The sequence below is a fragment of the Apium graveolens genome, chromosome 8 (genome assembly GCF_009905375.1).
Source record: "Apium graveolens cultivar Ventura chromosome 8, ASM990537v1, whole genome shotgun sequence".
In the NCBI taxonomy this organism is placed as follows: Eukaryota; Viridiplantae; Streptophyta; class Magnoliopsida; order Apiales; family Apiaceae; genus Apium; species Apium graveolens.
The window spans coordinates 123,489,673-123,504,007 of record NC_133654.1 but is presented as its reverse complement, the minus strand read 5'-3'; positions in this window follow the sequence as shown (position 1 = coordinate 123,504,007).

The following is a 14,335-nucleotide window of genomic DNA, read 5'->3' as shown; positions in this document are numbered from 1 at the left end:
TATGGACTTTAATCAAATCAGTAACTGTCTGTCTTAAATGTTCATTTGAAATAAGGTGATTTTGAAAAGTTCTATGTGATGTATTATACTGCCTCTTGCAATGTGAATTACAACAATTTATACTCTATCTTAATAAGATACAGTGAGAAGTAAATTAATATAAAAATTAAAACTTGAGTGATTGATTGTTTTGAATAATTCAAATGTGAATGTGTGATAACATACTGGAATGATAATTAACATAAGTCAGCAATGTGTAATACTCAGGGTTCTTATAATATGACATGAGTTTTGTTTACTTGGCTGAATAGATTTGTTGAAATTACTTGCTGATTTAAAAGAAGTACTTATTGCATTCCTCATGTAGAATAAATCACACACACACAATGCCCTGACATTAAGACCTGGCTGGGAATCCCTTAGAGAATCTCAGTATCTGGATCACTGGTGAAACGACCACAAATAGAAATTAAGATCATTTTTGCATCTTTTATTTGTGAGAAGTTGTTTATGGCTTTACTTGGTTGCTGGTATCCTCTATATGTATGTATGGATGCTCATATGTGTTATTTGGTTGCTGATGCTTAAATGAGTGGAAATTAAATGGTCTAAAAGAATCCAAAATCAGTCACATCAATCATGAACAGTTGAGTCTTGGTCATTTAATTCACAATGTTATAAAGTGACTGCACCTATTTAATAAACCTCTGACCCTTTATTTAATATCTGTTCCTTTGCACTCTTTTGTTTATAAAAGGAATATATTAATGAACAATCATAAGATCTTTAATGCATGCTTCATTAAATGCATTTGCACAGCACTGAGAGTTTCTTTTTACTCTCTGCACAGACCTTGCATACATAAGTTCATAAATGCCTTCATATAAAAACAACTAAAAATAAAATGCAGTCAGTAGAAGTCAACATAATCTTTAAATAAAATTGGAAGTAAGTGTCTAAGTAAGACAATGCCTGTGATTTATGTGCTTATTACTTGAGTGTTTTGTTGACAAACTAACATGAGGTCATCCATATCTGCTGTGCATTTATAATCTGTACTATGCATTTGCATGCCATGCATACACATACTTATGCTTATTCTTTATTCTAATTCACTATGCCATAACAGGAGTTCTTTGAACTCTTTATAAGACCACTGCCTTGCATGCATTGTATCACACATATGCACAAACATAAACTTCACTTCATTTATTCTCTGTGCATTCACTATCCTCTTTCATGGACTCTAGACACTCTCACTTTCACCTTAGGAGAACACCTATGCTTCTCCCTCTCATTGATACCATTGATCGGAGATCATTAATCAACTCTCCTTATCAGTCACATGAATCACTCTTCCCAAACTATAATCATCACTATCCTCACCATAAAAAGCAAAAACACAACAACATCACACACCAAGCACCTCTATACCACAGTACACATGAAAACTCACCAAGAGTTAGAAACCCTAACTCAAATCAAGTCATTAATGCCACTCCTTTAAACCTTGCGCCACCATCACTGCCATACACACACTTAACACCACCCATACCTACATGGTCAAACTGACCAATTCTAGTAAATTCAACAGAATGTTGAAGAACATTCAAACTGGAATGATGATTCAAGTTGAGAAAATGGGTGAACTCTTTAAGATAATCATAGCTGCTAAATGGGACAACTTTGTGTTCTATAGAGGTAGGAACTATCATGTGCATCTCATAAGTGAATTTTATGTGAACATGAAAGTCTGTCAAAGGGAAGATGGTGTTTATTTATATTGAGTCTTATGTGCAATGGATTAATTTGAAAGTTGATAGTAACTCTATCCATAAGGCCATGAGGTTAGAAAGTCATACTTTGCAAAAACCATGCATCAATATCTTTGATAAATTTGTCTTTGATCAAAAGGAGTTTAAGTTGTATGTTGGTCTCTTCTGTGATGATGATGTGCCCTTGGGTCTTTGTGAGTTTAACTGGGGTATACACTTTAAACACTTCACACACACATATCAAAAACTAGTTGTCATACTTAGGGAAAACATTCTCCCTAAACCAAAACAAGATAGAGTTTTTGATTTTGTTGATCTTAAGGTAATGTTTCAACTAGTAACTAATAAGGTTGAGTTTAACTTAAGCTATGTCATAATTTTGAACATGATAAATGGGTTTTATGAAGAATACATGCCATATGCTTTGCTTATGACCTCTCTGTTTGAAATTAATCAAGTTAAACTAATCAAAACCTTTGCTAAGCAAATTGAATACTTTAATGTTGAAACCCTTTACCAAGATAAGGTCCCCTTGAGTGTGTGTAAACCCCAGCCTGTGAATCTGATTAAAATGCCTAAAATAGTTAATCTTGAGAAAACCAACAATGAGATTAAAGTGCTAAAAGTTGAAATTAACAGTCTTAAAGTAATCAATCTTAAGTTGGTCAATAGGATTAATTACCTAGAAGAAAAGATTCTTAGGAAAGAGGCCTTACTTGAGGATTCTGAAGCACCCTCAAGAAGGCATGTGAGTGAGGTGGCAATTGAGCCTATGAGAGTTGGTGAGAAGGCTGATGAAATTGGTTGTGTTGGTAAGGGGAAGGATAAAGTTGCTGGTGTTGGTCAGAAGGATGATGAGTTTGTTGGTTTGGCAGATATTACTGTGCTGCCTAATTTGTGTGAGACTGATGGAAATCTGGGTTTTATTGATGTTAACAAATCTCCTGTCAAGGAGTAATCTGCACTGTGCTTACATAGATGCATCAAAATTTGTCATGTATCTGTGTTATTATATTTTTGCTATTTCAGTTGCTTTGTGTTTATTTTTATTTTTGGTGAAAGAACCCTAGTGATCTGGCCTGTTGATTTACTGCAGTTTGTGTTGTCTTAAAAATTTGGTACTATGCTGATAATGAATGAAAATGCATATGCTTGCCTTATATTGGTGTGTACTAAATAACATTGATCTATACATTGTCATTGGCATATTCACATTCCAGTATTATGTTATCAATATTTTTTTTTCTAACTTGTATCACTGTTTTCATAGACAAACTGAAAATTAAGTTCAACAATAAATTAGGTTGATTGAACAACTCATTATATTCTTTATAAAATCAATTCAGTAATAATTGAGTAAAAAGAATGACCTATAAGTTTCATTTTATGGCTCCATTAGGTAAATCACAAGCTTAGTTACTTGAGTAGTATCTACAGATATGATAAAACTAAGTGTGATACATGATCTTTGCATAAATGGTTAATAACATTGGTTTGACCAAAGATATAACAGCTTTTTAATTTCAAAATCTGAAAATATCTGCTTGCTACAATTATGATAAAACTGATTGCTGTTAAACTATTTTTCAATTAAATTCAGTAAACTCTCACAAGTCTGGCCTATATAACTCTGCTACTCTCCTGCTCTATGTAATTTTTTTTCTCTGTGATTTTTAACTTAAAAAAAATAGAAGAAGATTCTTGGTCTAATACAGAGCATGAGTTCGATTATTTATAGTTACTATATATTTGCAGAATTATGTGAACAGGTTTTGGCATATCATCAATCAGCATCAAGGTTATATTCTTATGGATCATATTTCTGATCTTAGCTAGATTTAGATAGATGATTCCAATATTTTAGGTTCAAATATATTTGTGAAAGTGAAAGTTATGTACACATTGTACAGTTTTATAAAAACTGTTATGAGACTTTGTATACTAACTTACTGACTATTCAAGACTAACCTACTAACTACCAACCCAGATGATGTTAAAATGAAAACATCCAGATTATTAAGATTTCAAATTTGACTAACAATTAGCAAACTTGATGATCAGAAAAGAAATAAGTTTTTTAAACAAAGCTTACTCAAATGACATTTACAACTTTGGTTTAAACCAAAAAGAAAATCAAGAAATCCTTTACAATAAAAAATTCTCGAGTTTGACTAAAATTAGCAAAATTTTACATCAAAATTTATTCATCTAATAAGTTGTTCAATTTTGCAGGAATTAAATTCAAGGGATATACAACAATACTTCCACCTTTAATATATTTATGTGAAAAATATTTTTCAAAAAACATGCACACATTTAGGGGAAGCACACACTTAGAAAATTTTAAATTTTATGTTTTATTTGGTAAATACCAAAAAGGGGAAGATTAAAAGGACATCTTCGATTAATTATTTATTTTGGTATTTGCATAATTTAACATAAAATTTAAAACACGTATATCCTCTCCAAATAGGCATAAATTTAATTGACATAATCAAAAGTAAAAAGCCATATCTAGCAAAATATTTTCAAAAATATTTTTCAAAATATATCTATATTTTAAATATAAATACAAGAGATATTCCAATTTGCTGAAATTCAAAATATTTATTTTTAAAGGAATATACTCCAAAGAAATGAGATCGTAAAAAACTATCGGAAATATGATCTTTCTTAGGCTCTCTTGCAATATTAAAAAGGCAACAAATTTGAAAAAGGAATATCAGAACTTGGATATTCTTTAGAAGGCTCGTGCTAAATTTATTTCAAAAACAGATATTTTTAAAAGGGATTAAATATATATCTTTCATTTCATAAACATTTATAAATCCAAAAATATATTTTTACACCCTTAGAAATTAATATTTGATAAAGGAATATTAATATCTCATTTTATCCCCTTCCTCATAGTTTTCCAAATCATTTTCTCTCGTATCTCAAATATATTATTTATCGGAGAAAATACTTTTAAATACTTAAAAATATTTCCCACACTCTTAAAATATTTTATATTTAAGGAAATATATTCTAAGTATTTATTTTAGCCCAAACTGAGCTAACAATGTCTATATGTTTTTATAAAAGATCGTTCATATTTTATTTGGAACCGAACCCCGATTTAATCATTCTAAATCCAAATAAAATACTTCCACTTACTAGAAAATCTAGAAACTTAAGATTTGTCACTTAAGTGATATTTTCTATTCATGGTTAAAGTTTCCTAATTTTTGAGAGATTTTGTCCGGGTGTGATTTTTCTAGGTGTTGACCAAGACTTTGACCGAGCGTTTGACCAAGCTACCTTTGACTAAAATTGACCAAAATTTGCAGATCATCATTTTATGATATTTAGGTAATTATCATATTTTTGGTTATATTTATTAAAGGGTTTTCATAGTCGTTATATTTAATGGTGCTAATTACTTAATTAGCTAAGTAATTAATGATTAATTGAAAAAGCTAAAAACCATTATTATATAATTAATAGTTTGCTGGGATTTTTCTTGTTTGTCCTATATGCAAGTTGCAAACTAACACACCTTATCCTCCTTGTCATAAATCCACACCACTCTCTTTATCCACCATTCAATTTAACTCAATCTCAACCACTCCCTTCACCTAATCCCTTCTATAAATAAACACCCACCCCCACCATTTTTTACACAAGCTAAGAGCTAATTAATTGCTGGGCATTTCCAAGAATTATTCTCTTTACACACTCTCTAATATCCAAACCCAAATACTTCATCTCAAAAACCTCTCTCTTACAAATATATATCATATATTCAAGGTTTGTGATCTTCAAGCTTAGTTCCACCAACCAAGCTCTATCATCCTAAGCAAAGCTCATCCATACCAATTTCTTGCCTCCCGAAGGGCTGCCCAAGTTCGACCAAAAAGCCAAAATCCGGCCGAACCTCCGGTGAATTTTTTCGGCGAACTTTTCCGTTAATCTCTTAAAAGTGGTAAAACCTCTTAGCTTTCATCCGAGTCTTAACCGACCGCTCTTAAAATTCATATAAGAAGCTTAGTAACACCTTCATCTCTACAAGCTCTTATATATAATATCTTAAAGAGAAATAAATCCGTACAAGGATTGTTTTCTACAAATAATACAATTCTAGCACGAAGTGATAATTTCATACAACGCTTGGTTTATATTCCTAACTAGCACCTTTAGTGTTTCGTGGGAATTAAATTACAAAGCTAGCATTTTATTCTTTAAACTTAAACGCACTTATTTTGGCCATATATTGATATATTCGTTATTATTGTTTAACAAGACTTAAGCGACTTCCCTTACTAACACCTTTAGTGTTCCCTGGGAAAAACTTAAGGCTTATATTATATACATCTATAAATACATATTTATTATATTTAGTTAAAAGATTTGAATGAATTCACTTACCAGCACCTCTAGTGTTTCATGGGAAGATCTCAAAGCTTTTAAGTAAATATAAGTATATATATAATCGTATAAGAATTAAGTGACTTCCCTTACTAGCATCTTCAGTGTTTCGTGGGAAAAACTTAAAGCTTATATTGTATTATATATATACACATATAAACTGTTCTAATATAATTATACTCTGATGTTATATTGTTTTGATATATTGTGTTTAAATTACGCACCTTTTATTCTCTTGGCTAAATATTTTATAAGTGCAAATAGTTAAAGAATAAGTGTAACATTCTCGATTAATAAAAGTCTACACACGACTATATTAAACGAGAAAGTATTTTATCAAAGATCCGAAATCTATAACGCTTCACCAAGGACTTGATATATTTATTACTTCGGAAATAAAATATATTATTCAAAACGAAGTAATACCAAGTGTACTCTAACCTTCACTTAATCTAAAGAAAAGTATACACTAATATTCTTTTAAGAATATTTGTAAGTCATCCGGTCTAGTTAAGTTATTACTAGTCCAAACTCTTTTTATCTATAATGGGTATTGTTTCGTAGATATTGTCTTCTTCATTTTGCAGTGAGGTGAAGTATAGTGAGGTGATTCTCGTTCTAAACCCAAGTCCTAGACGTACGAACGGGAAGTTAGTAATATTCGCACCGTGAGGAAGAGGAAAGACCCAAGTCCAACTATTGAGATCCAAGACTAACAAAAGCTTAGAAGGACAAAGACTACACCAAGGGTTCTACATCAACTTTGAAGAAATAATAGGGTGTTATTGTCTAAGATAGGTTATGTAGGTTGCACATTTATTTTGAGGTGGTAACCCGGAGTTACGCACCAAGACAAGTATTTGTGGGGTTGTAAAGGCTTCTCCGCCTACGTAAGGAGCAAGATTATTTTAAGGGAAAAACTCGGGTCCTGGAGAGGAGCTCGGGGACTGGACATAGGGTGAGCGAATCTATTAGAGGTTGCGCCATCGCGAACCAGGATAAATCTCGATTGTGGTATTTTCTTCCTTGTCTTTTATTTCCGCATATATAATCTGCATCGGTAAAATATTTAAAACATGATAAATATTTTTAAAATGCCATAATAATTTTTAAATTGGTAATTAAGCTATTCAACCCCCCTTCTAGCTTAAGTTATCATTCAGTTATCATTCCAAGAGCACTCTTAGCATATTTTTGCTCAAACTTTTTATCTTTGTAGTACAAAATAATCTCTTCACCTATTTCCTTGTGTCTATAGGGAAAGAATAACCCTTTAGCATCTACTAAGTTGAAGATTGTAACATCACCAGTCTCAGGAGCATCATCAGTAGTCTTGTGCTTAGCTTCATGAGCACCAGTAGACTTTCCTTGTCCTAAGAAACAGATCTTTTAGAATGTTGAGGTTGTTGAGTAGTAGGAACAATTGGAACATTGACAACTGGATTTTTATCACCATCACCATCATTATCTTTATCCTTCATCTGAATAGAATGTGGTGTACATTTTGTAGCAACTATTTTCTCCCCTTTTTGGGCATCAGTATTTGAAAGAAGAGAAAACATAACATCCAGTTTGTCAGCCAGAAGATACTTTATCTTCCAAAGAAGAAAATATAGAATCCATGCTTTGTTGAGATTGAACCACAACTTTAATGGCAGTTTTCACACTTGTGAGTTCAGCTGAAGTATGTGTATTAAGCATGAGTGCATCAATCTTGTCCTTTAAACTAGCATGAGATTTCTTCATATCAGCTAGTTCAGAATGAATCCCTTTCATAGAAATAGTAGAGGCCTTAAGATGCAATTTCAGATCAGGATTTTGAATTTCATCATAGGCCTTGTGAACATGTTACATACTAACAGAAGATGAGATAGAAGTATTTGCATTTCTCCACTAAAAATCCCATTCAGTCTTTCGAAAGTGTTCAACATCAACATTGTAATAAGAAGGATTTTCACTAAAATTTGAAGAAGATCCAACATTAGACTTCTTAGATGTGTCAATAGTAGCTTTAAGCCGAGCTGTTTCAGAATCATCATCATCACTATCATCATCAGAATCAGAACTAGACAGACCCTCAGAAGAGAGGTAGAATTGTTTTGCCTTTAGAGAAATCCTTAGCAATAGGTGTCTATTCCTGATGAGATCCTGAAACATAAACAAGGTAACACCTAAATCTCTCTTTTCTTTTCAAGTGATCTCATCACTTCTCACACATATATTACTATGAGAGTAATATTTTTCTCGCAGAAAAAATTTTACAAGTAAAGAAACACTTATAAAATTCTTTTCTCAAAGCTACCTCTCCTTTTGCCAGTACTGGAGACTGCCACTCAAAATTTTTATTTTCTCTCATAATATTTTCACACAGTCTCAAAGAAAAGCATATTCACACATTTGTCAAAGAAATAAGAGATGTATGAGAGGAGTAGTATGCTTATCATATAAATAGAGGTAACCTCAAACAAGAGACTATTTATAGTCATACAAACATGAGGAACAATGTGTACGAGAAGAAGCAATACCTGAAGGTGAGTCTTGAAGTGGAAGTGATGATATTGGAGGAACAAATAACATATCATGATACTTTAGCAAACTAGAAATCAACAAGGGATCATCAGTAGTAGCTGTTGCAGTTGGGGAATGAACAACATCAAGATTTGATGTAACATTAGGATTTGACTTGTCAGGAGGATGAGATAGGCCAGCATCAGTACTTTGAACTGATGGTTCTTATGGGGCCTGAGGAATATGAGCTGCTTCAATAGGTGTTGGTGAAGGTTCTTGTGTACTCTCCTAAAAAATAGGGTCATTGATAATTGCATCAACTTTTGACAGTTCACCCTGATGAGTCTTCTTTTCCTTCAATAATTGCTCAGAATCAACAAGAAGGTCACATTGAGCAAAATCAACAATGATTTGTGCAGCCTCTTGGTTTGCATCTTCCCTTTGAGAAGATGGTTCTTGTGTAACTGGATGTGTCTCAATTGCTAAATCCCTTTGAGACTTAGGTTCTTGTGGATTGACATCCATAGTAGAGGACTAAGCCTTGTTTTTCTTTTTGATGTACCCAACTACTGCTCCACCTTTTCTTTTCAAGCTGCTCTTTTCAGCTGTCTTGGTCACATCAGTTTCTTTGATCACTGGAATCTTTTTGAGCAGAGCACTAGCATCAGTATTTGGCTCCTTGGTACCAGTAATGTCAACAGATTCATCAGGATTTGCAACTGTTGGTTGCTTGATCTTTAATCTAGACCCAATGGGCATCTGATCATCAGAATTAGAATCATCATGCATGATCAGTCTTCTCATCCTGACAGGGAAACATCCTTCTTTCTTCTCACTCTCACTCCGTAAGGCCTTTAGAGCTTTCTATTCAGATTTAACAAATTTCTTAACTAGCCTTTTCTTTGTTACAACTGATGCCTTTTGGGAGACACCAGAGGAGGCTAATTTAGGGGCCGGATGAGAGTGTTGTTTAGGATAAAAAATGCTTGGGTTAGAAACAAGATGGGCAGTGTCTTGTCCCTCTGCATCAGGAAGTGGTACAGAGGTGCCAACATCAGGATTTGCACACACTTGTGTAGGAATAGGTCTATTTCTTAACAGAAATTTCCTGACCTCCCTAGGAAGGAAAGGAGGTCCTGAAAAGTCATTCTTTTCATCCCTTTTAATGTGATCAGTGATAGTTTTTTCAGAAATTTGAAACACATGGAGCAATTCATCATTATCAAATTTAGTATGACAGCCTCAACCCCGGGGTCAGGAGTTAACGTCATCCACAACACAACAACCAACATAATATAATCCATTTCAATGATAAAACACAACCGCGACCCCTCTTACCAAGATCTTTTCCAGGTTTAAGTATGACTTAGGTTATAATTACTACAACACTAACTCACTACAACCACCTTGACAATACTATCTTAATACAGCAACTCAACAGACCATTTTTGGTCTGCCCTGACTACTACGAAAGAATCTCCTAGGTATCTGCAATACATATATAAAATATTTTACAAGGATGAGCAATCAATTGCTCAACAGTACCACTATATGAATGATAATCAAAAACAGTTCATGATAAACATTTATAGGAACAGAAATCATAACTCGTTTATAGAAAACAAGTAAAACAAGTGAAAATAGATGAAAACTAGATGTCAATAACTAGCATGCTCTATAAAACATCTCATTAGCTGTGTTGTGTAAATATCAGAGTTCAATTTTAGCATGCTACTTTTATTTCCAAATCATTCATTAGGACAGCTCCATCTGCCATCCCATGAAACTTGTTCCGGAACTCAGAGACTAGCTAGGTCCCTGTCACGCTGGACTGGTGGTTAAAATAGGGTGCGCAACCACTTCGCCTCTTACGCTATCGTCCTGGCCGTTACGGGCCCTTGCGCACGCTCATCCAATTATCTAATCAACTTTATCTAGTTTTCCAAACCACTTACCTATCTCTTTTCAAAACAATTTTATCACATCACACTTTCCAAAAACATTTTCATTTTATTCAAAACATAGAGATAGGTATTTTCAGAAGTTACTCTTTCCCCACAACACAAGTTAACAAAACAATTTTACTACAGGGGATACGTAACTTAAAACATTCTGTTCCAGTACGTAATTAAATCAACAATTATTCATGTATTACCGGACCATAAAGATATGGTCAGGGGTACTTACCTTGCAGAGCTTTACAACTATTATTGATTGATTTTGAGCCGACTCGGACACTCAGGCGCCAACCACTAGATCACCCTGGACTCAACTTCAACACTCAGGTCCTTCGATTGGAACCTTACTGAGCTTGTCGACTGACCACCTGGCTATCTTTAGTCCAAAGCCAACTCTCGGGCCTTTCGACTAGAACCCACAGAGTCGAAATAAACTAATTTAGACATTCGATTATGCTTGACATATCCTCGCTAACAATCTACCCGTATGTTAACAAAACCCGACTCGTAACATACGCATTAGTAATACACGTATCAGTTAGGATTCAGTTCTCGAAAGTCGGTTCGGTGTTCATTTTCAAAAAAATACGTATACTCATCATTTTATGAAATTAGGGTTATTAGTTTTCGGCAAAATATTTCACCACAACATACAATCAAGTTTCATACAAAACATATGTATGTATCTATATAAACTCGCTCGACGTCCTGATAATTACTGGACACGCTCCCGTGTTTCCGTAATTTGATTTCCCGGAAATCGGGCATCACTTCCTTTATTTATCGGACTATCCCGTCGAACCAATTCGACGTCAAACCAATTAACAACAACCACAACAACAATCCAATCACAAGTCCCAACCATCGATTCAAACCAACCACAACAATCGCAATCCACAAATTCCCAAACGCTAATTCAAATACAGTTATTAATTATTATTCATATTTTTATATTTTTATTCGTAGGACTTAGATTACATCATCACCGTCCACCATCGGCTCATCGCCGACGGAAGTAAAACCTGGAGGTACCCGTATCGGGTTTCCAATCCCGGCTTCACTGATTAATAAATAATAATTTCCAACTAATTTCAATAATCAGAAATTTTCATATCATCACCATAATCACTCGAATTTCTTTTACAACTTCAACAAATAATTCGGACAAAAACTCAACTTAACCATTCGAGTTAATCTGTTCGAATAGAACGACAACAGGAGGTGAACACACACAAAATAAACACGCCACGCGCCACCGCTTCATCGGAAAAACCCGGAAGGGCAGCGACCGGGCAAGAACTGGCGACCCAGGAGTCACAGATGCATAAACATATTCCCGCAGTTGATACATACACATATAAACACATATTTATATATAAAAATATCAATTACACATGATGGAATCAAGACAAGAGACGGTGGCCGGAGAAATCCCACAAGCGGCCGAAAACTTACCCGCCACAAAGAAGAAAACGAAGAAGGAAAGAAAAGAAGTGGGGGATGAGGAGAAGTAAGAAGGGGAGAGAGAGATCAGAGATGCTAGAGAGAAAGAGACTGGAAAGTAAGCAGGAGAGAGGGAGAGAAGTGTGAGAGAGATGGGGTTGGAGAGATAAGGAGATAAGCCCACTTGCCCTTATCTGATTTATTTACTCCGAAAATTTTGAATTCGCACCGACACATAACAATTTAATGAATAACTTACGAGTAGAAATAACTCGAAAACTCTCGAAAATAATTTTAAAAATCTCTGAATAATTAAGGATTAATAAAATTTCCAGAATTTTTAAATTATTTTTGAAACACAAATCAGACCCGCATTTGACAATTAAACGAAACAATTCGCGGGTCAATTTAATCCCAAAAATTACCAAAATAATTTTAAAATTCTCGGAATATTCCAAACTTAATAAAATATGAATTTCATAATTTTTGAGATGTTTCTGAATTTAATACTGAATTTACACTTAAATGAAAACAGAAAATCATTCTGGGATTAAATAATCAAAAAAATATGGATTTCTAAATTTTATAATTTCCCAATAATAATTATTGTAATTATAAAATCATAAAAATAATTTTAGAGGCCATCCAAATATTTATGAAAATAAATTTACCATAAAACCACTTTTAAAAGTGAAACAAAATAATACGGCTCAATAATTAATTACGCGAACAACCCTGTACACCACAAATCACCCACATACAATAGTAAAACAGCACATAGCTGACGAAAGCTATACAGATGATTTATTTATTTAATAATTTCATAAACACACATTTAAATAATAGGAAAACATACGAGTCGTTATATCTTTCCCCCCTTTAAAAAAATTCTATCCTCGGAATCTGATTTAACTAAACAAGTGAGGATATTTGTCAAGCATTTCTGACTCTAACTCTCAAGTAGACCCTCTACTTAAGGATTCTCTCAAAGTATACTCACTATAAAAATAGACCTATTCTTAAGGTCTCGCTTTACGATCTAGAATCTCGATTGATTCATATACAGTGCCTTGGTTCAAATTAAGGATATATTCCTTTGGCATAAAGTCGTAAAGCACACTATAAGTATGCTGCAACTATGGCAATAGTGCTAACTCATAGGCGTCTCAACCCGTTTTCTCAACTCTAACCAATCATTTTTCAAGGTGACCCTTTCCACAATACCCGCGATCCCGCTTCTAACTCTATATCCTCTCGATGCAAGCCTGTGTTCTTTCTCTATTTATCCCGAGTTGCTTCAAATCTTCTCCGAGTTACTATTATTATATTTTTAGTTTGCTATTTTCCAACACATACACTCAACATATCTACCATCGCTAATTATACATTCATTTCGACCATCCATTTGAGGATGACAGGCGGTATTTATCTTCTACTTAGTTTCCAGATATTCCTTATCACCAAATGTTCTGTTTCAATTCTGGTATATTTTAATGTTTCCCGGGTGGACAAAAACTTTAAATCGTGAGTTTCTCTCCAAAATTTCACTCTTCAACTCAGTCACATTGGAAATCCATGTTTTTGAGGGAATCCTGAACATACCTTTGCTATTCTTTTGAGTACAATTTATTTTCCAGCCAAACTGTCCAACCACTTGATTCACGACCTCTTCTACGCACTTCTTGATTCTTTCCATTATCTTTGGTGGAAAATTTATCTCATACAATGGTTTCTTACTATCTTCTAGCACCCGAACTTCAATTTCTCAATTTTTTTTCTTTCCCAATTCCTTTTTCCAACTCCTCGACAGTCTTAATGATATACAATCTTCCTTTTTGACTCAAAGCATCTGTCACTGAGTGGACCTTGCCTAGGTAGTAATTAATAGAACAATCACAGTCTTTAATCAATTCCGACCATAATTCATACTTTGCAAATTCAGAATACAGTTCCTGCTTTTCAACCCTTCACAGCGCAATCTTCAGGTGTTCGATTTGGTCTTCTTTCGGCTTTGAATGGATGAGGATGTTATCAATAAATATAATTACACTATCTAGGTAATCCTTATACACTATGTTAATTAAAACCTTGTAGGTGACTGGTGCATTTGCTAATCCACATAACATTACAATTTGTTCCTTCTTACAATCGTTCTTTCCCTTATGACGGAACCATCAATTCTAACCCGCATCCTTGCCTCCTATTTGACTTTCCCTAGCTAAAGATGTATCTTAACCTGTTAGA